Consider the following 25,183-nt stretch of genomic DNA (forward strand, 5'->3'; position numbering starts at 1 on the left):
ATATCTGAGGGTAATCACTGAAGGATCTAGCCAGAGACAAAGCAGGAAAGGTCAATTCTGGCTAAATAAAGTAGAACATTTTCAGTCACGCAGATGGGAGATAACATGGCATCCTTAAGGCCCTTCAAGTAGTTGGCATGACTATTAGCTATCAGGTATTTGGACTGTCAATGAAAGTGGCTCAGGAGAAGACCAAGGACTGGTAAGGGAAGACCTCATATACAAAGGGGCTTGAATTTTGTTCATAAGACAATGGGGCAGGGGGGTCTCATAAAGGACAGTATGAATGTAGCAAAGGGCTGCAGGAGATAGGAGCAGAAAGGATAAACAGTATTTCTATTATCAATCAATCAATCAATAGTAATTGGGTATCTATAATTCAAGGCTAAGAATTGGTAGATCACCATGTCTTATTGTACATGATAGCTCTTTAGAACTGCCTGGAAGACAGATAAAGTACCTGAGAGTGGACAGCCAATGAAGGACAGACCCCTGGCACATGTCATATGCACTGACTGGCCAGGAGGCAAACTGAAATTCAGGCCAAGAAAACCTCATTCTGTTGCGTCTGGCCCATAAGCCCTTACTTCTCACATAACAAATGTGCCATTTGGCCTCTCAGCATGTAATTCCCTTTGCAAATACCCATCTTCCAAGTTTAAGGCACAATAAAGGCATGTTCATTAATTTTCCCAAATTAATTATTTTAGCTATTAGTATTTGGAAAAGAAAATGAGCACAGCCAAGAAAAGGTACAACGCTCCTTTAGTCCCATTGGAAAGGGAAAGGAAGGGAACTATTATTGATCATTTACTACAAGAAAGATTCTATGCTAAATTCTCTCTAGGCTATTATTGCCCTTAATCCTCAAGCCAAACTGGTGAAGCAGATATTCTCATTTTACAGATGAGAAAACTGCAGTACAAAAAAGTAAATATCACCCAATGAATAAGAAGTAAATATCACCCAATGAGTAGGTGCTGAAGGGATCCAAGCCCAGGTGTGCTTTACTTCAGAGCCTATGCTACCACTCTCCAACCACAGCTCATCTTAAAAGATTGGAAAAGATTAGAGAGATTAAGTGCGTGGATGTGTGAAAAATTCCAGCACTACAATTTGGGTACCAGCGCTGACTATATCGCTTATAAGATGGCAGGGTTACTGTAGGTGACCACACCTGTAGAGCATTTTTAGCAGCTTTTTGTTCACTATCATTTTCCAGCTAAAGCTTTCAGGCTGGGCTGTCAGATCCCATCAGTTAAGACACACCTTAGGAGGTTCTTATCATGCAAACAGGACTAATCTGCTCTTCCTTCCCTTTGGCCTGGCTGTGTCTCCTCCTGGGTGATATGATTCAATAAGCTTGGCTGTTAGAGAAATTGAGTTAGATTTTAGGAAACTACTATACCCCCACCTCTCCTCAAATCTCTCCAAGGATTTGAGCCTGGCAGGAGAGAAACTCACACCTGTTTTAGTGTGAGGAGCAGCCCACATTCTGTCGGGGGAGATGACATCATGCAAAGTGTGGCACTTCCATGAGCATAATGGAATGCAAACACGGCCTTCTTATTAGCATGTTTCAAATATTTAGCAAGAACAAGACTACATTTACATGCATAATGTCTGAAATAATGTGCCTTCTGTTATGAATGAACCTTGAAATTGTGAGGCGCCTAAGGCAGAGTTCTTCACCTGCCTTTCTTGGCTTGCATTTAATCATCCTGAAGATCCCCGAAGTAAAAGGGGGACACTAAAACAGGAGCTCACAGGCCAACGCCTGGAGTCAGAAAACTCACACCCAAGGTGCCCCAGGAGGCTAGCACTTGTCACTGTAGGTGCAGGGGGAAGTATTTGGGACTTGTTTGGAGTGTTCTGTTCTTTTGATATTATTGCTTTGATACCAGAGTTGTGTAAAGAAGTAATAATATCCATTCATCTGTCAATGGACACTGAGTTATTTCCACATCTTGGCAGATATCTCTTCAAGATCCTGATTTCAACTCTTTTGGGTATATTCCCAGAAGAATAGCTAGATTATATGATAGTTCTATTTTTAATTTTTTGAGGAATCTTCATACTATTTTCCATAGTGACTGAACCAATTTGCATTCTCACCAACAATGGTTCCCTTTTCTCCACAACCTTGCCCACACTTATCTTCTGTTTTGTTTTTGTTCTTTTTATTTATTTTTATTAAATAATAGCCATCCTAATAGGTATATGGTAATATCTTGTAGTTTTGTTTTGCATTTCCTGTTGAGCATCTTTTCATATACCCGTTGGCCATTTGTTTGTCTTCTTTAGAGAAATGTGTGTTCAAATCCTTGGCCCAGTTTTAAATTCAATTATTTGTTTTTTTTGCTATTGAGTTTTAAAAGTTCCATTGTCAGATGAATAAATAAAGAAAATCTGGTATGTACATACAGTGAAACATTATTCAGCCAATGGGAGGTCAATGGGGAGGGGGAAGGGGACACTTGTAATATTTTCAACAATAAAGATACATATAAATAAACTAGAGGCCTGATGCACGGAATTCTTGCACTCGGTGGGGGGGCCCTCAGCCCAGATTTTGAGATGGTACAGGCCAGGCCGAGGGACCTCACCGGTGAACAATTGGGGCTGGGGAGGGACGTGCGAGGTTGACCAGCTGGGTAGGAACTGTGTGAGGGCTCCAGGGCATGTCCGGTTTGTCTTAGTCCCAATTCAGCCAGACCCCAACAGCAAGCTAACCCACCAGTCAGAGCATCTGCCCCCTGGTGGTCAGTGCATGTCATAGTGAGCAGTTGAGTAGCCTTAGCATATCATTAGCCTATTACACTTTGATCGGTTGAATGGACGACCAGACAACCGGACACTTAGCATTTTAGGCTTTTATTATATAGGATGGATGGATAAATAAATAAATAAATAAATAAATAAATAAATAAATAAATAAATAAATCTCTATATATAAAACCCTAATATGCAAATAGATCGATCAGCCAAATAACCTAACAACCGAACAATTGGTCGCTATGACGTGCACTGACCACCAGGGGGCTCATGCGAAACATGGCGGGCGTTGGCAGCAGGTGGTAGAGCACAGAACATAGCGGGCGTCGGCCATGGCAGGATGGTGGAGCAGGTAAGCAGGGGTGCCAGACCAAGGCGGGGTGCTGGTCATTGTCATCTGGACGAGCCTCTGTTGGCTACTGAAAATTCTTTGCTCCCACATGCTGCAGTCCACCTGGCACTCACACCTGCTACCTGCGCCGAAGTCACCACTTGCATCCGTTGCCAGGCCTGGTGCTAGCCTCGATTGCTTGGCACTGTCAGGAGGAGGGAGCAGTGGCTGCTGGCCCCCATTGCCCCTGAGGGCTTCTCCAACTCCCACTGCTCCTGAGGTGCTACCGGGGCAGTAGCCACTGCTTGCAACCACTGACGGTGCCAGGCCCACTCACACCTGCTGCTGGCACTGGCCTCATTCACTCCAAGCCGTCAGCAGGTGTGGGCGTGGCCGGCACCATAAGTGCGTGGGAGTGGCGGTGACGGGAGCGGGGCTGCTGGCAGACGGGGGGTGGGGGGGGGCGCCATGCAGAGGATGGGCCGAGAACCACAGCCTCATGGCCCACAGTTCCTTTCAAGGTGTACGAATCCGTGCACTGGGCCCCTAGTAAATAAATAAATAATCTTGCCATTTGTGACAACATGGATGAGCTCGCAGGACATGGATAGCAAAATAAGCCAATCACAGAAGGATAGATGCTTCATGATTCCATTTACATGAGATATCTAAAATAGTCAAACTCAGTGTCACTGAAGCATGCAATAGATGGACATATTTCAGAGGGGCGGGCGGGAATAGACTAACCAGGGAACTTATATGCATATATGCATAACCTGTGGACAGACAATAGTGCAGGGAAGGCCTGGGGAGGAGATGGGAGCGGGATAGAGAGGTTTAATGGGGGGGGGGGAGGGGCATCTGTAATACTTTCAACAATAAAGATACATTTAAATAAATAAATAAATAGTCAACCTCATGGAAACAGGAGTAAAGTGGCAGTTGCCAAGGGTTGGGGGCAGTTGTTATTAAATGGAAAAGTTTTCTTTATGCTGAATAAGTTCCAGAGATCTGCTGTACAACATAGTGCCTATAGTTAATAATACAGTACTGAACACTTCAAAATTTGTTAAGAGAGTAGTTCTCATACTAAAAGTTCTTAGCACAGGAGGAAAAAAGGAACATAAGGAATCTGAAAGGTGTTGGATTTGTGTATTATCTTAATTGTGGTATCATGGGTATCAAATTGTACACACTAAATATGTGCAGTTCTTTGTATATCAATTACACCTCAATAAAGCTGGTTTTTAAAAAAATGAGGTAATAATAACAACAGCACACAAAAAATATCCACCTTAAATCCTCCCTGAAACTTAGCAGACTATAAACAAATAAAATGCAAATTACACTGAATATCTCATTTAATCCTTAAAGCAACTTGCTCACAGCAGCAATTATCTCCATTTAAGAGATGAATAAGACATGCACTGGACTCTTAATATGCTGGCAGTTCATGTGGGAGAGGCAGATATGGACAGGAGTTATGATGCAGTGTGGAAAGTGCTGTAACAGGAGTAATACAATTATTCCTAGAGCACGGGGGTGGAGTAACTAATGCTGAAATGAGAGCAGGGTAGGGATGACGGAGTACCCTCTCCTCACAGACTCTGTTCTAATTTTAAGTCTTGGTGTTCAGTTCAAATAGCAAATATTTATTCAGCACCTACTCTGTGCACAACACTACTTGGTTATAATCAATAATTATCATAAAAATAGCTTTACGCTGCTGATAGTGCACCTGTCACTATTTTTGTGTGACTTGCATATATTCTTCACAACAGCCCAATGAAGTAGGTGCTGCTATTGTCCCCATTTTACAGAGGGAGAAACTGAGACAGAGGAATATGAAGTGAATTTACACAGACAGTAAGTGGCAGAGCCAAAATTGAATCCAGGCTCCAGAGGACAAGTTATTAGGCAGCATATGGAAAATGTGCTCACTGCTTTCCAGGTATTTCCAGTTATTTGAGAAGAAGGGAAATAGGCAATTTCATTACTGCCTTGGTTCCTGCATTCGATCCAGGGGTGGGCAAACTTTTTGACTCGAGGGCCACAATGGGTTCTTAAACTGGACCGGAGGGCCAGAACAAAAGCATGGATGGAGTGTTTGTGTGAACTAATATAAATTCAAAGTAAAGGAGCGGAGGGGAGAGCAAGAGAACCGGATAGAACAGCCGGATCCGGCCCGCAGGCCATAGTTTGTCCACGGCTGATAGACCCATATTTTCCTGGATTTCCATTGTAACCAAGAACATAGCTTCAGCCAGGTTCTTCCTCAAGCAGTCCCTTGACAGCAGTGATTTTCACCTGCATTTTAAATGTGGTCAACAAAGGACAAAGCCTAGAGCTGGGCTGAGAGCAGCCTTTCTGTCTGTGGAATACGAGTTTAAAGACACGTTCCACTAAAGACATTTTTTTTTCCTTACAAAATTGGAGCAATGTGAAGTCTAATTACTTAGCTGGGCTAGATATGCTTTTTCAGCTTCTGCTAGACTTAGCTCAACACAAACTGAGCCTACCCTTGCATACACAATGAGCCTCATTAATTCCTCTGCCTTGCCAGCTCACTAAAGGAAAATGGAAACAAAACTGGGGGCAAATCCTCCTCTTTGCAATGTGTCTATATGAGAAGCATCACCTCAAACCTGGCTCTTTCCATTCATACTGGGCTGCCCTGCTCCAGCCAAAGAAAAGCGAGGTCAGAACTTACAGAAACTCTGTGACTCACAGTGTGAAAAAAAAAAAGCAGTCATTGACGAGATCTGCCAGGAAATGAAGTAACAAATGGGGCCATAAATGCATCCACCCCTTCCCTGTCATCTATCCCATTATCAGTGTAAGCACTGTACTATCTAAGCTGCCACCGCAGATACAATGTACTGATAAAATGCTCAGAATGGCAGATCTTCTCAGGCATGTATAGCAGAATAACATGATATGGCGAACACATGACTCATTATTTCACACCTAATGAGTCTCAGATCATCTAAGTACACCATTCATCGCCAATGTGAGACTCCCAAAACTTCTTAACTCTATCCATGCTGCCAGTGGTAGTTTAAAAAGATGTCCACAGATTTTTGAAAATTCTCTCCTCAAACTTAGAGTGGAATTCCTTTCCCTTGTACGTGGGCTTTACTTAGAGGCTCACTTCTAACAAGCAGAATGGGGTAAATGTGAAAGTGTGTGACTTCCAAGTCTCAGTCATTAAAGAAAATTGTGACTTCTTGTTTTCTCTCTCTCTCTCTCTCTCTCTCTCTCTCTCTCTCTCTCTCTCTCTCTCTCTCTGTCTCTGTCTCTCTCCCCTCTCTTCCCCCACCAGATGACCTGCTCTGGAGAAGCCAGATGCCATACACTCTTAAGAGATCCACATGAAGTTCCTAAGCCTCCTGCCAACAACCAGCACTAATGTACCAGGTGTGGGAGTGAGCCACCTTGCTTGGAGGGAGGTCCTCCGTCCCCAGGCAAGCCTTCATCCCAGGGAAGCCTTCATCCCAGGGAAGCCTTCATCTCCAGGCAAGCCTCAGTCCCAGGCAACATATTGACAGCTACTTCATGGAGACCCCGAGTCAGAACCACTCCACCAATCTACCCCTAGGTTCCTGAGCCATAGAAACTGTGAGATGGCAAATGCTTATCATTTAATGCTACTACCTTTTAGGATAATTTGTTATACAAGAACAGATAATTAGCATTCTGCCAGAAAAAATGTAGATGGCCTACAAAGGAATAGCATCAGACTGATAGCAGACTTCTCAGCAGCCACAATAATGCCCAAAGATAATAAAATACATTGAAATGCTGAAAAGTCATTGCTTTGACCTACCTACTCTTTGCCATTGTAAACTCCTCCACCTACTTTTGAGAGCAATCTTTCCTGCCCCCTCCTGGTTTTTGCTCAATCTATTACTGCCATTTGTATTTCAATGCCTCTTTATCTCTCTATGACTTCTTGCTTACAAACATATAAAGATTTATTTTATCATAAAACAACAAAACATCCACCAATGAATGAAACTCTTCATTGGTCTGGCTTCCCCTTCATTGTCCTTCCTGTTGCCCCACTTTCTCCTCCCCCTCCCCCTCAGCTAATTCTCCTCTCTCACAGCCCACACCCTTTTCAAAGGTTTCCCGCCCCAGGCTACACACTAAAAACTCCCAGGCATCATGGAAGACTTCTTAATTGTCAAACCTAAGGGACTCTCAGACTTCATTATCCAAGACCTGCAGTAGCACCTGAAATGACAGAACAGCCCCTTTGCTCACTGCTGAGCCGGTCTACTTTGCCCATCTCACGACCCTCCCTCTCATATCTCCTTCACTGGCATCTCAAATTAGTCTTCAAAGTCCTGGCCCTAAGGTAGGTGTTTCTCCTTGGGATTTTGGCTTCAATGCCCACTTACTATTCCAGCTTTGAGTTCCCTCTTAATTTCTAGAATCTTAAAACTATCCTTTGGCCCAGCCTGGTGTTGCTCAGTGGTTAAACATTGAACCAGGAACCAAGAAGTCAGGAAATATGCCTGGATTGTGGGCTTGATCCTCAGTAGGGGGCCTGCAGGAGGCAGCCAATCAAGGATTCTCTCTCATCATTGATGTTTCTATCCCTCCCCCTCTCCCTCTTTGAAATCAATAAAAATATAAATTTTTTTAAGAAGTATCTCTTAAAAAAAAAAATCCTTTGGTTGCTTGGAGCACATCTCTGTATTTCTGTTAAATGTATCCTAATTTGGCTGCATTTCTGTCTATTGTATGGGGTCAGGGGTGAAGGCCTTTCTGAATAATACAGCCCACTCTATTGCAGAAGACTGTTTGTTCCCTTGGTCTAGTTCATAATTTAGACATATGCCTACTCGATTCATCCCCCCCACTGTGGAGAGATCCCCTCAGGGCAACGCTGTTTGATTCTCCTTTGGAGCTTCTGATACGGAGCTTTCACCCCAGCAGAGCTAAGACGGGTAGAAAAAAAATCAAATATTAAGCATCTTAATTTCTCTTTTGAACAAACTTATCAAGCCTAATAACCATGTACTTCCCCTCCTTATTTTTGTCTATTTAATGCCCTAAGGAGCTTGCAGTGTCCTCAATATGCACAGAATCCCGAGGAAGCAGAGCAGGCTGCACGCACAGAACCAGAGCAGAATGTAGCCTCCGGAAGAACCCTTTTTGTCTGGCATAATCACTAGTTCTGATTACTTTCCTGGTTCCCGGTTTTACAAATGTAGGTTGTATCTAAAATTAAAGTGGATCTCTCCATTTTTATACATCACAAATACACAATGACAGATTTTTCACAAGCCGAGGCCTTTTCCCTTTAGAAAATAATAAGTTAAACCAAATTGGATTAGTAGTTAATATATAGATATGGACAACTAGAACTTACATAAGATATTGATATTTTTTAAAAAGACAGAAAAACTCAAATAAAATGCTCTTTCCTCATCACAAACATGTGAAGGATTAGACAACACTTTTTTTCTCTTTATTTAGGAATCTGTTATTTCACCCATGCTCTCTTTTCTGACCAATTTAAAAATGGCTTTGTTTGGATTGAGAAAAAAAAAAAAATCCATAGTAAACACCTTCATGGTCCCATGTTTGAAAACGTTGAGCGACTTTTCCTTCTTAGGTTTCCCAAGAGCCATCGCATCATTGATATTCATGAGCCCCCACTGTGACAGTTTAGTAAATAAACCCAACGATAAATCCATCTTTCCTGTCATATGTGACAAAAATTCTTCAGCGGCTTTATTTATGCAATTTAGATCGCAAGGCTCCAAGTATGTGGTAATTGTATTCCACAAAGGCCCCAGGCAGCAAAGTATTTATTTTACACTCATGGACCTTCTCAGGAAGTGGCATAACCTATTCTTGTGTTTATCTTTTTGCAAAAGCGCGGCATAACAGGGAGATGTCACCTGCTTCTTGGTGGGGAGGAAGGATGGCAGAACAGGAGGCGAGAGGTAGACGATTAATTAGTTAACATCTATGAAGTGCTTTGCAGATGGAGAGTGATATGCAAGTGTGAATTTTAATTATGGTTCCCTGCCCTCCTTGGCAGGTACAAATAGGATAATTTCTTGGAATGAGAAGCAATGGTCTAACTTACCACTTTAGATGCTTTGATTCTGGAGAGTGAAATTCTCTGCATGTTTTCGTGGAGATGGGAATATTTATACCTCATCCCACCCCTCTGTTGGAAAGAGAGAAAAGTGTGGAGGACATGTGAGTGTGTTCTTCATGGTGCCAGTAGTTGAGGGGCCAGTGGCAGCTGGTTTGCAGCCCTCTCATGAAATCATCAAGAGTTTATGGCTTCCACTGGGTTTCTTTGCCATCACATGTTCTTTTCTCCTTCATGCCTATGTATGTTTTATTTTTTGGAGAGCAAACAGTTCACTTATAGAAGAATTAGAACCTGGAATTCCACACTTAGGTATAAAACTAACAGATGTGCCTACCTGTATGCACTCTAAGTCCATGTACTAGAATGTTCATAGTAGCATTATTTGTAATAGCCTTACACTGGAAACCTTTCAAATTCCCTTCAAGAGTTGAAATGATAAATAAATTGTGATAATACACAATGGACTACTATGCAGTAATGAGAATGAATGATCTATAAATAGAAATAAAAAATATATATCACCAACTTAAAAAAATCAAAAGAAGCCAACACAAAAGAATACATAGTGTCTGATTTTATTTATACAAAGAACAAAAAAGCAGAGACTAGTTAAGCTAGTGACTACCCTTGGGGCATGGGTAGTGACTGGGAGGGATCACAGGGGTGCTTCTGAGCTTCTGACAATGTTCTGTTTCTGGATCTGGGTATTGTTATACAGGTATGTCCAGGTCGTGAAAACTCTTTGAGCTGTAAGCTTTTCAAAATAACAAATTTCTATAAGAGATTCAAAAAGAATTTAAAGTGCCAGGTGCCCTTTATTTCTGGCCTATAACTTGTTTAGCATAGCAAAGCATTTGCTAGATATATCTGGTGAAAATGATATAAACTGGGAGACTTTTTGTGAAATTAGAGTAATATGCTCCTATTCTTTCCATTCCCCAGCTAGCAATCCTATGATAAAACCAGAACAAGGCTCCCTCAGATTTCTGCTTGGCATAGCATTGTCCACATGTGCTAGATTGAGAGCCAACCAGATCAAAGGTCTATAGGGTGTTTTTCCTGATAGAGAAGATTCTGAAAATGACCCACAGAGTTTAAATGAATCAACTAAACAACAAAATATAATGCAGCTCTCACCTACGGATATGGCATATACTTTCATAAGACAACTAACATTGGGAAATTGTCCTCATTCAACTTAATGTTCATCACAAGCCTCTCTTTGAAAGCTGCTGATAAAGTTGCAACATGATTTACTAGTGTCCTTGAAGGGTCTGAGTGAAACACGCAGTGGGCTTAATGTGAATTTAATTCATGGCAATGGGTGATAGTGGCTTAGGAATTCCTTGTAAAAGCTGAAATCCTGTAAATCAACTGGTGTATCTAATGTGATTATTTTATCAGTACAGTCATTCCTCAGTAAATCCGCAGATGCTCAACTCCCTTATGTAAAATGTCACAGTATTTGCATATAACCTACATACATCCTGCCCTATACCTTAAATCATCTCTAGATTACTTATAATACCCAATATGATGTAAATGTTATGTAAACAGTGGTTATACCATATTGTTTTGGTTATAATGACAGGAAAAAGAAGTCTGTATATCTCAGTACAGACATAACCACGGTAGGCCTACATACATAGTACATGTCAGCAACAACATAACATGTTTTTCCAAATATTTCCGAACTGCAGTTGGTTGAATCCGAGACAGCAGAACCTGTGGGTACAGAGGACCGACTGTATATACAATCTCAATCCCAAACTCCAGTGGTTAGAGCAATAGGAAGAGTCTGTTTTCGTAAAGGAGGGATATAAGAAGACATAGGTCCTCTTCTCTTGGCTTTTATAAATCAAAACTCCATCCCGGATACTTACCAAGTAAAAATACCTGCCCTGGTATCATTAGACATCCACTATGACACATTGCTCTGTCTGTCACATCTCAACCAATATTTAAAATTCTATTTAACTTGAATGGTTCTCCTTTTTGTAGTATAAAGTCATAGAGTCCAAGAATAAAAAAACAGTGAAGCCACAGAGCCAGAGGCAGAACTGATCCCTGGGTTGTGTGACACCCCACTCTACAACACCCCAGCTTCCTGTTGCTAAGATAACTCATCCCAGTTCTTCAGATATTTGAAGTTTCCAGACTTCAGGCACTGTTGTAGACTCCCATGATACAGTAATAAATAGAGCAGACTAAAATCCCTGCCTTTTTGAACCATACATTTCAGCCAGATAAGGCTGGACTATGAATAATACATTTAGTAAACATGTTCGAAGGTAACAAATTCTATGGGAAGAAACAGAAAAAGGAGTCTAGAATATAGGGTCGCAGTGGGAAGAAGGGGGAGGTTGCAATTTTCAACAGACTGGTCCAGATTTCAGATCTCACTGAAAAGGTGAGGTTTATCCTTGATGGACATTGGGGGGCCTTAATGAGGTGAAACATATTGATGGGCTCCCTTCTTAGGCATCAGGCAGGCCTGTCTTAAGAAATGGCCTGGATCTATTACATAAACACATTTATACATATCTCCAAAGTTATATATCATACTAGAGGCCCAGTGCACGAAATTTGTGCATGGGGGGGGGGGCGGTGTCCCTCAGCCCAGCCTGCACCCTCTCCAATCTGGGACCCCTTGAGGGATGTCGGGATCGGGCCTAAACCGGCGATCGGACATCCCTCTCACAATCCAGGACTGCTGGCTCCCAACCGCTCGTCTGCCTCTGCCTGATTGCCCCTAACCACTTCTGCCTGCCAGCCTGATCACCCCCTAATCACTCCACTGCCAGCCTGATCAACACCTAACTGCTCCCCAGCTGGCCCGATTGCCCTTAACTGCCCTCCCCTGCCGGCCTGGTCACCCCTAACTGCCCTCCCCTGCCAATCCGGTTCCCCCCCAAATGCCCTCCCCTGCTGGCCTGGCCCCTCCCAACTGCCCTCCCCTGCAGGCCTGGGTCCCCGCCAACTGCCCTCCCCTGCAGGCCTGGTCCCCACACAACTGCCCTCCTCTGCAGGCCTGGTCCCCCCAACTGCCCTCCCCTGCAGGCCTGGGTCCCCCCCAACTGTCTTCTCCTGCAGGCCTGGTCCCCCCAAACTGCCCTCCTCTGCTGGCCCAGTCACCCCTAACTGCCCTCCCTGCTGGCGTGATCACCCCCAACTGCTCTCCCTTGCAGGCCTGGTCCCCCCCAACTGCCCTCCCCTGCAGGCCTGGGTCCCCCCCAACTGCCCTCCATTTCTGGCCTGGTCTCCCCCAACTACCCACAACTGCCCTCCACTGCCAACCATCTTGTGTCCACATGGGGGCAGCCATCTTTGACCACATGGGGGCTGCCATCTTGTGTCTTGGAGTGATGGTCAATTTGCATATTACTCTTTTATTAGATAGGATGGCCAGGATAATATAGGCTTGTGTGATCTTCAAAGCCCATGTTGCCAACTGCCCACCATGGCCACAGAAATGTCTTAATAAAGCTTCCTGTAACCAAATAGATTGACTTGCTTCCTGGGGTCATCAAGTCAAAGCAATCACATTTAAAGGACATCTGCCAAAAATAACGATCTTCATTTCTGAGTGGTTGATAATTATGCCATTGCTTCCAGTAATAGTCAGACAAATTGTCTTTTGAGATTTCTTCTAGTTCTGAACAATCAGATCAAATCATCCATGAAGAAGAGATTTCCCTCATATTCTCAACGGCCTAAATGGCAGTCATTCAAAAGCATTCACACCATTAGCTTATGAATTAAAAATAAGGAGGAACACATAATGTGACTTCAAGGTCACGATCTAGCCTGCATCTAACCCTCTCACCTTGCTTGTTTACCATACTACTTCCTCCTTCCTTTTAACCAGGTGCTTCAACCTAAAGACACAACTTATATTTTTTCATACCGTTTGGAGTTTTCCCATTGCTCCACTACTCTAGCCATTTCCAATGTCAGAGAGAATGCCCCACGTCTTTCCTAAGCCCTATTCTCATTTTAAAGCTTCATGATGATTTTCTTTTTGTGAAACTGTTCCTAAATCTTTACCCTCCCAGTCATCTCTTTTCTTTGCTTACTCAAGCATTTATGTGGTGTTTATACTATTTCTTGGCACCGGCCATAGACTGCCTTGTACAGTTAATTATGTTTCATGTATGTGTCCTAGTTCCCTAGTGATATTGTAAGACCTTCAAGGGCTTTGCATTTCTGGGTCTTAGCCCAGATTCCTTCATCTGTTAGGTGTTTAACAAATGCTTGATGTAACGGATCATAATAATAATGACACTAGTGGAAATTCCAGTCTTCAGACAATAAGTAAGAATCCTAGTCCTTCTTCGAAGGGTCCTTAAATGGCCTCTGAAATGAGACATTGAGGAGTTCTAGCTGTTCATTCATGTCACCACGTTCTCCATGCACAGGCAAGACAATTATGCTATGACATCCGCCTGGCTGACAATGCTTACAAAACGTCATTGCAATTAAGCCACAAAGCATTTCCAGAGATGTGAAAATATAGAGAATATGCTCCCTAAATAGATAAAATACCAAGGAAGAACATCAACCACTTATTTATGGTGATGAAAGTCACAAATAAAAGTACCAAGTGCGAATATTGAGTGCCTAATGTGTGTCAGGCTCTGTGCTAGGTGCTCCACCCACAGTGCCTCTAATCCTCACACCAGCCCTGCAAGGTAGGACCCGTATTTCCATTTATAGCAGAGGAAAAAAGTGCAAGAGATGACCTGACCCGACTCAAGGTCACTCAACCAGGGAGAGGCCCGGGGAGCTCTTCAGTTCAGGTTTGTGGTGCTCTCTCCTCTTTAGTTTGCTTCCTCTACCCTGCCTTGTGAGTTGTCCCAGTGGCTGCTTCATGTTTTTGTTTGCTCCCAGGCAGCAACAGATATGAGAAGTGGACCAGATGTCACAAAATGATAAGATGTATCACCATCTTCTAGATAAGAGTTTTGCTGGTGAGGAAACTGAGGCACATGGATTTATAGAACATGCTTAAACTCACACAGTGCATAAATGGTAAAACCCTGATTCAAACCAAATTTGGGGGAGCTCCAATGCCTTTATTCTTTCCATTACCTAACCCCGACTAGCTGACGACCTTATGAAGAGAGATCCGATACTGGTGGCCACTGAGTTCTACCATCAGCAATCTCTGAGCCTTCATGCTATTGCCATCTTAGAACTGATGCCATGGACACCCAGTCCTTTTTGGGAATTTGCCAGGCCAGACATGCTGAGCAAATGAAGTCTGACCTTGAGGATATAACTTCTTATATTTCAAAGTAAAAAAAGAAAGCTCTACATATTAAAACATAAATAATAATGGCAAAAGTTAATATTTTATATAATTTGAAGGTACAACATTATAAGCTAAAGTTAATAAAATTCAGAAGTTAATAAATATCAAATTCCTATAACATTCTTTCAAAAAGATGCATTACGTTAAAGAGGCTGAAGGCTTTCTCATGATTAAAATAAAACCAAGACCTGGCACAGACGCTTTAGAAACAAGTTTTTAGGACAATAGCTAGCAAAGTTTAAAACACATTGTCCTTTGACCTCACTAGTCTACCTCCAGGAATTTATCCTTTGGATCAATGTGCCAAGTATGCAAAGACATTATGTCTGTATATATTCTATGCAGTGTTGTTTGGCCAACAAAAGCCTAGAAACAACATAAATGCCTGTTGATAGAAAATAAATTAAATAAGTTAGGGTACTTATATATAATGAAATATTTTGCAGTAGTTAACATAAAGGAGATAAGTCTTTATGTGCCAATATGAAAAAAGCAACAAGACATGAATAAGTTATCTACTGTCAAAATAATATTGCTTAACAAATAACTATCAGCTTCAGTGGCCATATGACAAGAGTTCATTCCCCAAGCATCTGGGGTCAAATGGAAGTTTGGGAGAGGTAGCTAGAAGTCTTCGCTGATCTCAGTTGATTTCCTTTGTATGAGCAATGGTCCTAACCCCACGTGAACAGACCATTTTGTCTGATGCAACCTTAGGTGTGTTATTGGTATTCAGTGATTGTTACATAATTTGATGCCTTCCACAGGAGACCATGTATTCGCACCACATGCATGTGTCAGATGTCCAGAAGTCACACAATTAATGGCTTCCCCTTTTCATTGGGTTCTTCTACAATAAAAACACTAACTTTAGATTTTAAATGTGGAAATCAATTTAAATGTAAAATTTTATTCTTGTGTGTTGATGAATTATTGAATGTTTGGGAAGGACCAGAAATTCAAAAAGTCAAATTAAATAAACAAATATTATTTATAGATGTTCTTCTAGTAGAGTAAAAAACAATTCAAGAAATTATGATTGACAAAATGAAAGTATTTTGAATAAGTATTTAAACAAATATTTAAAAGCCTGTTATGTACCAGACACTGTTGTAGACTGGAAAAATCACAGTAGAAATAAAAAATGCCTGCCTTATAGAGTTCACATTTTCCTGGGTGAAAATAGACAATAAACAAGAAACTAAATACATAGCTAAAGTAATTTCAGATAGTAATATGTGCTGTAAATAAAATTAGTCAGGGTAATAAGATGGACAGTAATGGGCAGAGGTGAGGTCATGATCTGAGACAAGATGGTCAGAGAAGGCCTCTGTGGAGAGATCACATTTGCTGTGAGACCAGAAGAAGCATGTGAAGATTTCGACAAAATGGGACCAGGTGATGCAAAGGTTGAGAATTTGGGAAGATATGAAAATAGACCAAGAATAGTAAATGAAGGGGTAGTGGTATGAAATGAGGTCAGAGAGATAGAAAAGGCAAGGCATGTGAAGTCTGGGAGGTCATCTGTTTGACTGTGTTTGTCACTGGAAAGGTTTTAGCCATATATAACCACATCAGCATCTTCCACTAATGAGATACACCTGTAAAGCAGAGCAAACCAAAACAGAAGTAGACCTTTGGCCCATGTACTGAAGGTATCACTGTTGTTCTTTATTTTTAATAACCTTATTACTGAAGTACATGTTTTCTAAAATTAATAATAAAAATTGTTATTGAGTACTTACTATGTGCCAGGTACTACACCAGGGGTTTTATATATTTTAACTTCAATGCTCAGTTTATGCAGTTATATTAAATTCTCTAAAATATCCTGCAATTGCCTTTTTATGAAGATGTCACCAAAAGCGAAGAAGGAAGCTCCTGCCCCTCCCAAAGCCGAAGCCAAAGCAAAGGCTTTTAAGAGAAAGAAAGCAGTGCTGAAAGGTGTCCCCAGCCACACACACACACACACACACACACACACACACACACACACACACACAAAAGAAGATCCCCATGTGACCCACCTTCCAATGGCCAAAGGCTCCGAAGGCAGCCTAAATATCCTTGGAGGAGTGCCCCCATGAGAAACAAGCTTGCCCACTATGCCACATCAAGTTCCCCCTGACTACCGAGTCAGCCATGAAGAAGACAGAAGACAACAATACACTTGTGTTCACTGTGGATGTCAAGGCCAATGAGCACCAGATCAAACAGGCAGTGAAGAAGCTCTATGACATTCATGTGGCTGAGGTTACACCCTGTTCAGGCCTGATGAAGAGAAGAAGGCATATGTTTGACTGCCTTCTGACTATGATGCTTTGGATGTTGCCAACAAAATTGGGATCATCTAAACTGAGTCTAGCTGGCTAATTCTAAATATAAAAATTTACACTGTAAAAAAAATATCCTGCAATATTTCATTTATCTTGTTTTACAAACAATGAAACAACTCAGTTGGAATAACTCACCAAAAGTACATTGCTATTAAAGTGCCCAAACTGGTACTCAAGTTTAGACTCTTGAGTCCACAGACTCTGTTCATTCTTCTTCATGATTCTGGTGCCAAATCAACTGTTTTCTCATCTATTTGGCCTAATTCCTAGTCTGATCTCAAAACCAATCAATTCTCAATCATACGATTTAGCTATGTTAGGTAGACACAGGCTACATATTTAAGAACAACTAGCAATATTGGAGCATCTCTGTATACTGGGCACTGTGATATGCACTTACATGTATCTTCAAAACTGAGTGGGCTTTGAGAAACAGAACTGACATTGAAACCATAACACAGAAGGCTGGTAGAATCTTGTGGCCCGAACCCAACTGAATCAGTTATCTACTAAGGTGAAAATATCAACATTCTCCATAGGATTTAAATGAGACTTAGAGCCTCAAAATGTAGCATTCAAAATATCCAGAACATAATCCAAAATTACTCAACACACAAAAGGACAGGAAAATCACAACTCACCTGGGAAAAGACAATCAGCTTCCAATGACAATATAACACAAATGTCAGAATTATCTGACAAAGACTTTAAAGAAATTCTGTAATTAGGAGCACTTCTATATATTATTTTAATATACTACTACTCTAAGGCTAAATATGAACAAACCAAAAGTTAAAATATAAATATATTACTAAGTTTGGAGTCTTTAAACTTGATTAAACATGTTGGGATGGCAGAGAAAAGGGAGTATTTGGAAAGAGTATGGTTCTAGACTTAACTAGCATCTCAACTCTGCTACGTCCTAGCTACTTAATCATGAACAATTCTTATCCCTAGTTTCCTCATCTTAAAATGGAAAATAATAGTGCTTAACAGACAGACTTCCTGTAGACATAGAGGTCATATGGGTAAGTCACCGCATAGTGCTGACATGTAGAATGGGAGCATTAATCTTCCTCTTCTCTCTCCCCTCCCTACATTATGGCTACAAGTTCTGACCTTGAAATGGTAAAATTTTCTTCTTATTCTGAAAAAGGGCAGTCATCTTTGGAGTCTATTTCTCCATTTTTCATACTAAGAACAGTAAAAAGGGAAATAAAATTTATTCTTTAACCCTGGTGCCCATTTCTCTGGGGTGTTGGTTTACATAAGGCCTGAGAGAGCAGAGAGGAGGCCAGCGGAAACCTTTGTACATGTTGGGTGCCTAACCACACTTCCAGATTAGCTCCTCAGTTGATTTATGTGTTTAACCTTTGGATTTGGATTCAGTGTGTGGAAAAATGTCAAATGTGTTGCTTTGAGATGGATTTAGATTTTTAATATTAAGGATGGAAAAGTTGAGTGAAGAAAGGCATTGCCCTTCGCACCAACCTGATGAAGTGACAGTGGTCATAGGGATTTAGAGCCAGGAGAAGCCTGGGGAGGTGTCCAGGTCAGTGCCATCATTTTGCACTGGTGGGAACTCAGGCTAGAGAGGAGATACCATTTTCATGACTTGGAAAAAAATTGTTTATATAAATACCTTTTTTTTAAGTGCCATTTCCCATAAAAGCATTTAACATACTCAATAATGAGGTCAGGGAATGTGTCATGTTCCCCGTTACACCCCCAGCTCCTAGAAGACTTCCTGGAACACTTCATGGGTTCTCAATAAATATTTGTTGAATAACTGTACGAATGTTTAGCTCCAAGAAATAAGTACTGTGTGCTTTGTGATGCTTTAAAAAATATCCAAGTAGAAGAATTTAAAAAGTTCCCTTTTTAGTTCATACATACAATTAATTCCCATAAAAAGATCACTATTGAAAATGTAATACCTTAATCAATAAAGAAAAAATAAAATAAATGCCTTAATGCCTTTAAAAAAATAAATAAAAGAAAAGAAAGAAAGAAAGAAAGAAAGAAAGAAAGAAAGAAAGAAAGAAAGAAAGAAAGGAATCTGCACACCCATGGAGGATGTCTCAGCTTAGTTCTGTGCCCTCCATCCCAACCTCTATGCCTCCACCGCCTTTGGTCCTGAGCTGACTTCCCCATCCAGCATGGGCCCTGGGCATACATCCCGACTACAGCTGTGCCTTTCCCGTTTAGTGGAACTGCTTTCATGCTGGGGCAGGGTGTTGGGAGCAGGCTTTGTAACTAGCCTTTCATCATTGATATAAAAGTTCTTGCCTCTGTGAAATTTCATAGTGCAATCTTGCTCCACTTGGACCCAAAAACACCGTTTTGGACACATACAATTGATTGGTCTCTTTCTAACCAGAAAATTAGGTATATGCTTCAGTTCAAGTAGAGTCATCCAGACTTTTATTGGTACAGTAGCTATATATTTGGTGCTTCCCACATTTTGCTTCTAGAGACATTTCTTGGTTATCACTGCATCCTGTTTGCCCATTAAAGGAATGGATAGAGAGGTGGGCCATGGGATATTCACCCCTTGTTACCGAGCTTCTGTCAGCTTGAGAGTCACTAGCTCGTGGTCTGTGACTCCTCAGGTAGGAACAACATTATCCACATGTGTGAGGGACTCTCACATTCATAACTGTTTGGACATTTGGGAGACGTTTCGAATTAGCATTACTGTTACGTTACCTGCACCAATAGAAATGCCTTCCTTCTATTGCTGTAATTGTTCCCTTCCCTTTCTCATAAATACCCATTGCCTTTGTCTCCTAATGTGAACACTATTTGGGTTTCTGCCTGAATCAGTATGTCCTAAATAGTTAGTTATTGGTACAATAGCTCTATATTTAGTGATTTCAAATAAATGCTTGTTGCCTCTCTCACTTTTTACTTTTAGGTTAACTCATGCTACCCCTCTACTGCCATAGTTACTCTTTCAAAGTTATTTTTTCAAAAGAGCAATCACATGTTAAAACTCCTCCATGACTACCCCTGACCTACCAGAACCTTCACTGTGACTCTTGAAGCCTTTGCTGACTTCTTATAAGCATAGAACATCTTGAGAAGAGTTCCAATAAGGAAATTTTCTTCAATTTCAGTCATGTTTATGTGTCTATTAGAATAGTACTCAGACACTGGCCCAACTGTGTTGCCACTGATCCCCCCTTATTGAGGGCTCAGAAATAACACTGCCTGTTATGAACTGAAATAGCTAAGAGCTCATGACAGGCAGCCAAGGAGATATGCCCAAGCTCTGAGGTGGTGAGTTGCCCCTTTTCCAGTCTTATAGAAACACCTGAAGGCAAGCTGGCACAACAAAAGGGCCATTGGATTTACAGCTGGAAGGCCTGGATTTGCCATCTGGTGGTCATGCCATTAACTTGCTATGCAGCTGTGGGCAAGCCACTTCAAACCTCTAGTTGCCCCATCTGTAAAATGCAAAAGTTGGCATTAATGGCTCTTTAAGGTATAGCCATATGAGTTTATAAATCCACTAGAGGCCTGGTGCACAAAATTCGTACATGGGTGGGGTCCCTAGGTCTGGCCAGCAATCAGGGCCAATCGGGGCCAGGCCAACTGGGGCCATGCCAATCAGGGCCTGCTGGCCAGGGGGAGGGACAGGGGATGAGGAACTGTGGGAGGTTGGCTGGCCCCAGAGGGAGCTGGCCTTTGGCCCCCCTGGGAAAGGGGCTGCATCTGCCGCCACCCACCCCCAGTTCCCTGTCTACCTGGCTGGCATCATGACTGGCAGGCACCGATTGGGGCCTGCCGGCTGGGGGGAGGGACGGGGTGCGGGAGGTTGGCCATCGGCCCCAAGGAGGAAGCTGGCCCTTGGCCCTCCTAGGAAAGGGGCTGTGTTCACCAAAACCCACCCCTGGTTCCCTGTTCCAGCTTGGGGCCTGCCAGCCGGGGGGAGGGACCATGATAGGTTGGCTGGCTGGGGGAGGTTGGTTCTGGGAGTGCACTAACCACCAGGGAGCAGCTCATGCATTGAGCATCTGCCCCCTGGTGGTCACTGCACATGATAGCGACTAGTTGTTCTGGTTGTTCTGATCATCCTGTTTGTTCAGTCATTCCAGTTGCTTAGGCTTTTATATATATAGATGATTCTGGGGTAAGTAGAAAAAGAAAAAAAATGGAGTAAAAAAGGTAATTTACCTTTGTTCTCCCATTGGTGGACTGGAGTAATGGATGATGCTTTCTCTGTGCTCATTTGTTCAATAAATAGTTATCCTGTATCTTCTATGAGCAATATCTGAGGCTGGGACCTTGACCTGAGAACTGGACTTAAACTAAACTACACCAATGTGCAGAAATGGCTTTTATACTGATTTTCACTGCACAACTTAATTGCTTTCAGACAAATGCCCCACTGAGCCTAGATATCTGTTTTCCTTAGAGAATATGTCATATTTTAAACTCTAAATGTCTTTCACATTATGCATTAAAGCCTGCAATAAAAGAAAAAAAGGCCCCAAACTGCCACCTTGAAATCTAACATTTGGATGAAATAATTTTAATTCATGAATTCATCAGAATTGCCATCAAAATGATTGAAAGCAGGGAAAAAAATTCTAGGAGAACTGGACCTTTAAGAACTGATTTTTTGTTGGCAGAGGAAACATGTCCACTATAATGGGACAATTTAAATGCATAACTGTTAAAACAAACTCTTTAAACTATTCCCTGCATGTCCCAACATTCATCATGTTGACTAGCAAGACATCAATTTTTCATAAAATACTGTATAACTGAAAAGGAGACATTTAAAGGAGAGAGAAAAATTGAATTCATTGTTTCAGCGCAGGCTCTGACTACTCCGGCATTCTATAGGGTGATTAACTGATTGTATGTAGGGAAGAAACAGTGGCACTTCACAGAGCTCTACAGATTGAGTTCTCACTTCTGTTTTACTTTTCTCTTTCCTTAAGCACCTTGATTTTTCCCTCCCTGAGTCACTGCATACATGACAAGAAGAATGAGTTGGCTGCATGAAAAAGTCTGTATTATTGTGCTTTCACTTCTACCTCAACAAATACCAGTGTTGGCAGCCCACATATGGCAAAAGGGATTAGAACAGGGCACAAGTCTATTTTGTTGAAATTTAATACCCATCATGCATTTTATCTTGCCAAAGGGAAAAAAGGTTAAGGATACAACATTTAAAAAACATATATTTCAAGGACCATTCCTAATATTTTAATTATCATGGGAGCTGGGTGTTTGTGTTTTTTTAAATGGGTGCACTCCAATGTCTCCATTTTTGTTGTCCACAATTCCTCCTTCTTTAGCATAAATTTCTTGTGAAGTCTGTGTTGCAGAATCTTAGGATAAGGCATAATGTCCAGTAAATATTATCTGGCTCACCTTGTTTTCATGTACAATAGTTAAGCTTCATCCTTGTCTCAACACAGAATTCAACAATATCATCAAATAAAATCTTAATGTTGTCCAGGGAACAATAAAATTGATTTTGATTTTGAATAAGAACAGATTACTAAAGCCATAGCAAATACCATGCAATAAAGAACTTCTTATCTCATAAAAAGCAACTACTTTAATATGGTAATGTATAATTTGTAAAAGGTATAATCCTGACTCTCATGCAAATATAAAACGACCATATGTCAAAGATTGTTTTCCACTCATAAGTTACTAAGACTAGTTCAGAGGAGAACTTAAAGAACAACCATTATACACAAAGGAAATCAGGAATTCTGAAATGAATAAGCTAATAGATGCAAAACTAGTTAATATTCCATGGGGCAATGAAAGGTTGTCTTTTTCTATGGGGTGGAAATCAATCATATTTCTATGGAACATAGTTCATTTGCATTCATATGGACATGAATCATTGTATTAATATCCATTTTCTACAACTTAACCTCAACCCTTCCAGAGTTATACAATAGCCTAGTCAATAGAAATATACAGGGGCATCCACTTATGGACTCAGATAATTCATGGAGAGTCCACTAGACAACATCTACACTCCAGTGAAAGAACACTTAGTCATCTCTTTTGCTCATTTCCAACTCTTGAACAAGTTTTCCAAACAATTTAAGGTAAGAGATTACATTTCCCACCTTACTTTTGGTTTGTCAGAATAATGCATGATAACATTTAGATAGTTCCAACTTTTTTTTATTAGAAGCAATACTTCACTGATTATTCTTACACGTAAGTTTTAATACACATTTATTAGTTTTTGTGCAGGAAAGTTTACTGTAAGTGGAATTACTAGGTCAAAGGCCATGACCGTTTTAAAGAGGGACCAAACAGCCAACTGCTCTCCAAAAAATGTTGAGCCAATTTTATTCCCAATAAAAAGTATAGGATGTGACTATACCTGCAAACCTTTCTAACAGTTAATATTATAAATCTTTGAAAAAAATTTCAATTTGATAGAGGAAATTATTTTAACATGCTTTTCTATAATAATTAGTACTTTGGGGGAAATGGTATATCATAAAGTTGTGAGGATTAAATAAATAAAACATATAAAATAGGAAAAAAGCACAGGGGAGAAACCAAGATGGTGGCATAGGTAAGCACCTAAACTGCTGCCTCACACAACAATTTCAAAACTACAACTAAAAGACAGAACGTCTATCACCCAGAACCACGGGAAAGCTGGCTGAGTGGAAGTTCTACAACTAGAAGGAAAGAGCAAACAGCATTGAGGGGTGCACAAGCACTGAAAAGCTGAGGTACGGAGACGCACGAATCGGGCTGGCGAGGGGTGACTGGGAGCGCTGCTGTTTTCAACCCGAAGGGAGATAAGCTCCCGATTACTCTGAACTCGTTTCTGGGGAGACACGGGGGACCCAAACTCCTACGGGGAGAAGCTGGACTGTCTGCCGTGGGGTCGGAAAGTGAGGGAGGCTTGCTTGCAGGGCTGCGCGCAGGAACAATTGTTTATTGTGCTGGGGCGCGGGACGCGGGGACACGGTCGGAGACGCAGAGCCGGCTTACTGGCAGCCATCGCTGTTTGCCACGCCCTAGCCTAGTCACGCCCTGAGACCCCGCCCTGCACAATCTACTAACCCACCCAAGCTCCAAGCAGCTGCTTTAGCATATGAATGGCCTACCCTATCGCAGCTTAACCTAGCAAACTTGCAGCCCGGGTCAGACAGCTCCAAAACCTCCAAACTCCAAGCAAAGAGGAGAAAACTGTAGTTCTTGCTGTAGCTCCTGCTGGGTGGCCTCAGACAGTAGCTGACCTGCACCCCATTGGAGATCCAGAAGCCAGTGTACCTAGTGGTCAGTGTGAGACACCAGATTTCAACTCCTCACATCCATAAGTGATACATTCAAGAGGCAGACTCAGTGAGCACCAAAGCCTCACTGAAACAAGTCCTGCACCATAAGCGTGTCTCCAGCGCAGCAGTTCTTCCATTATAGACACAGCGGGTCCTCACAGCCAATTGGCCTGGAGGTCAATTCCTCCCAGTGTACCAACAGCAATCAAGGCTTAACTACACCAAGACTTTGCACTCGGCCCACAAAGGGGTGTACCAAAGGCGTCCACCTCAGGTGATTGGGGAGGCTGAGCTACTGGCCCCTATAGGTCACCTACCACACAAAGCCACTCCATCAACATAAGGAAGCAGCAAAATGCGGAGACAAAGAAACATGTCACGAATAAGAGAAATGGAGGAAAGCAAATTAATGGACGACATAGAGTTCAGAACCACATTTATAAGGTTACTCAAGAATCTTCTAAAAACCGCCGAGAAACTTGATGAGACCTCCGAGGAGCTTAGTGAGACCTTCAAGGACCTTAATGAGAATGCCAAAAAAATGGAAAAGGACCAGTCAGAAATTAAGCACACACTGTCTGAAATAAAGAATATACAGAAACTCAACTGTAGATCAACGTACCCCAAGAATCAAACCAAAGATCTGAAATATGAGGAAACAAAAAACACCCAACCAGAAAAACAAAAAGAAAAAATCCAAAAATATGAAGATAGTGTAAGGAGCCTCTGGGGACAACTTTAAGCGTACCAACATCCGAATTTTTGGGGTGCCAGAAGAAGAGAAAGAGCAAAATATTGAAAACCTATTAGAAGAAATAATGACAGAAAACTTTCCCTACCTGGTGAAAGAAATAGACTTACAAGTTCAGGAAGCACACAGAACCGCATACAAGAGGAATCCAAAGAGGACCATACCAAGACACATCATAATTAAAATGCCAAGGGCAAAAGACAAAGAGAGAATCTTGAAAGCAGCAAGAGAAAAACGGTTAGTTACCTACAAGGGAGCACCCATACGACTGT

The 25,183-nt window shown here is 41.6% G+C and overlaps 1 protein-coding gene and 1 pseudogene across 2 annotated transcripts in view; one reads left to right on the top strand and one right to left on the bottom strand.

Moving 5' to 3' along the window:
- The window catches only part of LOC308242906 (IQCJ-SCHIP1 readthrough transcript protein), a 687,650-nt gene that overhangs the window by 384,483 nt on the left and 277,984 nt on the right, over positions 1–25,183 (bottom strand). The gene's annotated exons all lie outside the window — the stretch shown is intronic.
- Positions 16,395–16,895, top strand: LOC308241045 (large ribosomal subunit protein uL23-like; annotated as a pseudogene). Its single transcript has one exon. The product of its transcript is annotated as a large ribosomal subunit protein uL23-like (transcript).

This window comes from Plecotus auritus (assembly GCF_963455305.1).
Source record: "Plecotus auritus genome assembly, chromosome: 2".
NCBI lineage: Eukaryota > Metazoa > Chordata > Mammalia > Chiroptera > Vespertilionidae > Plecotus > Plecotus auritus.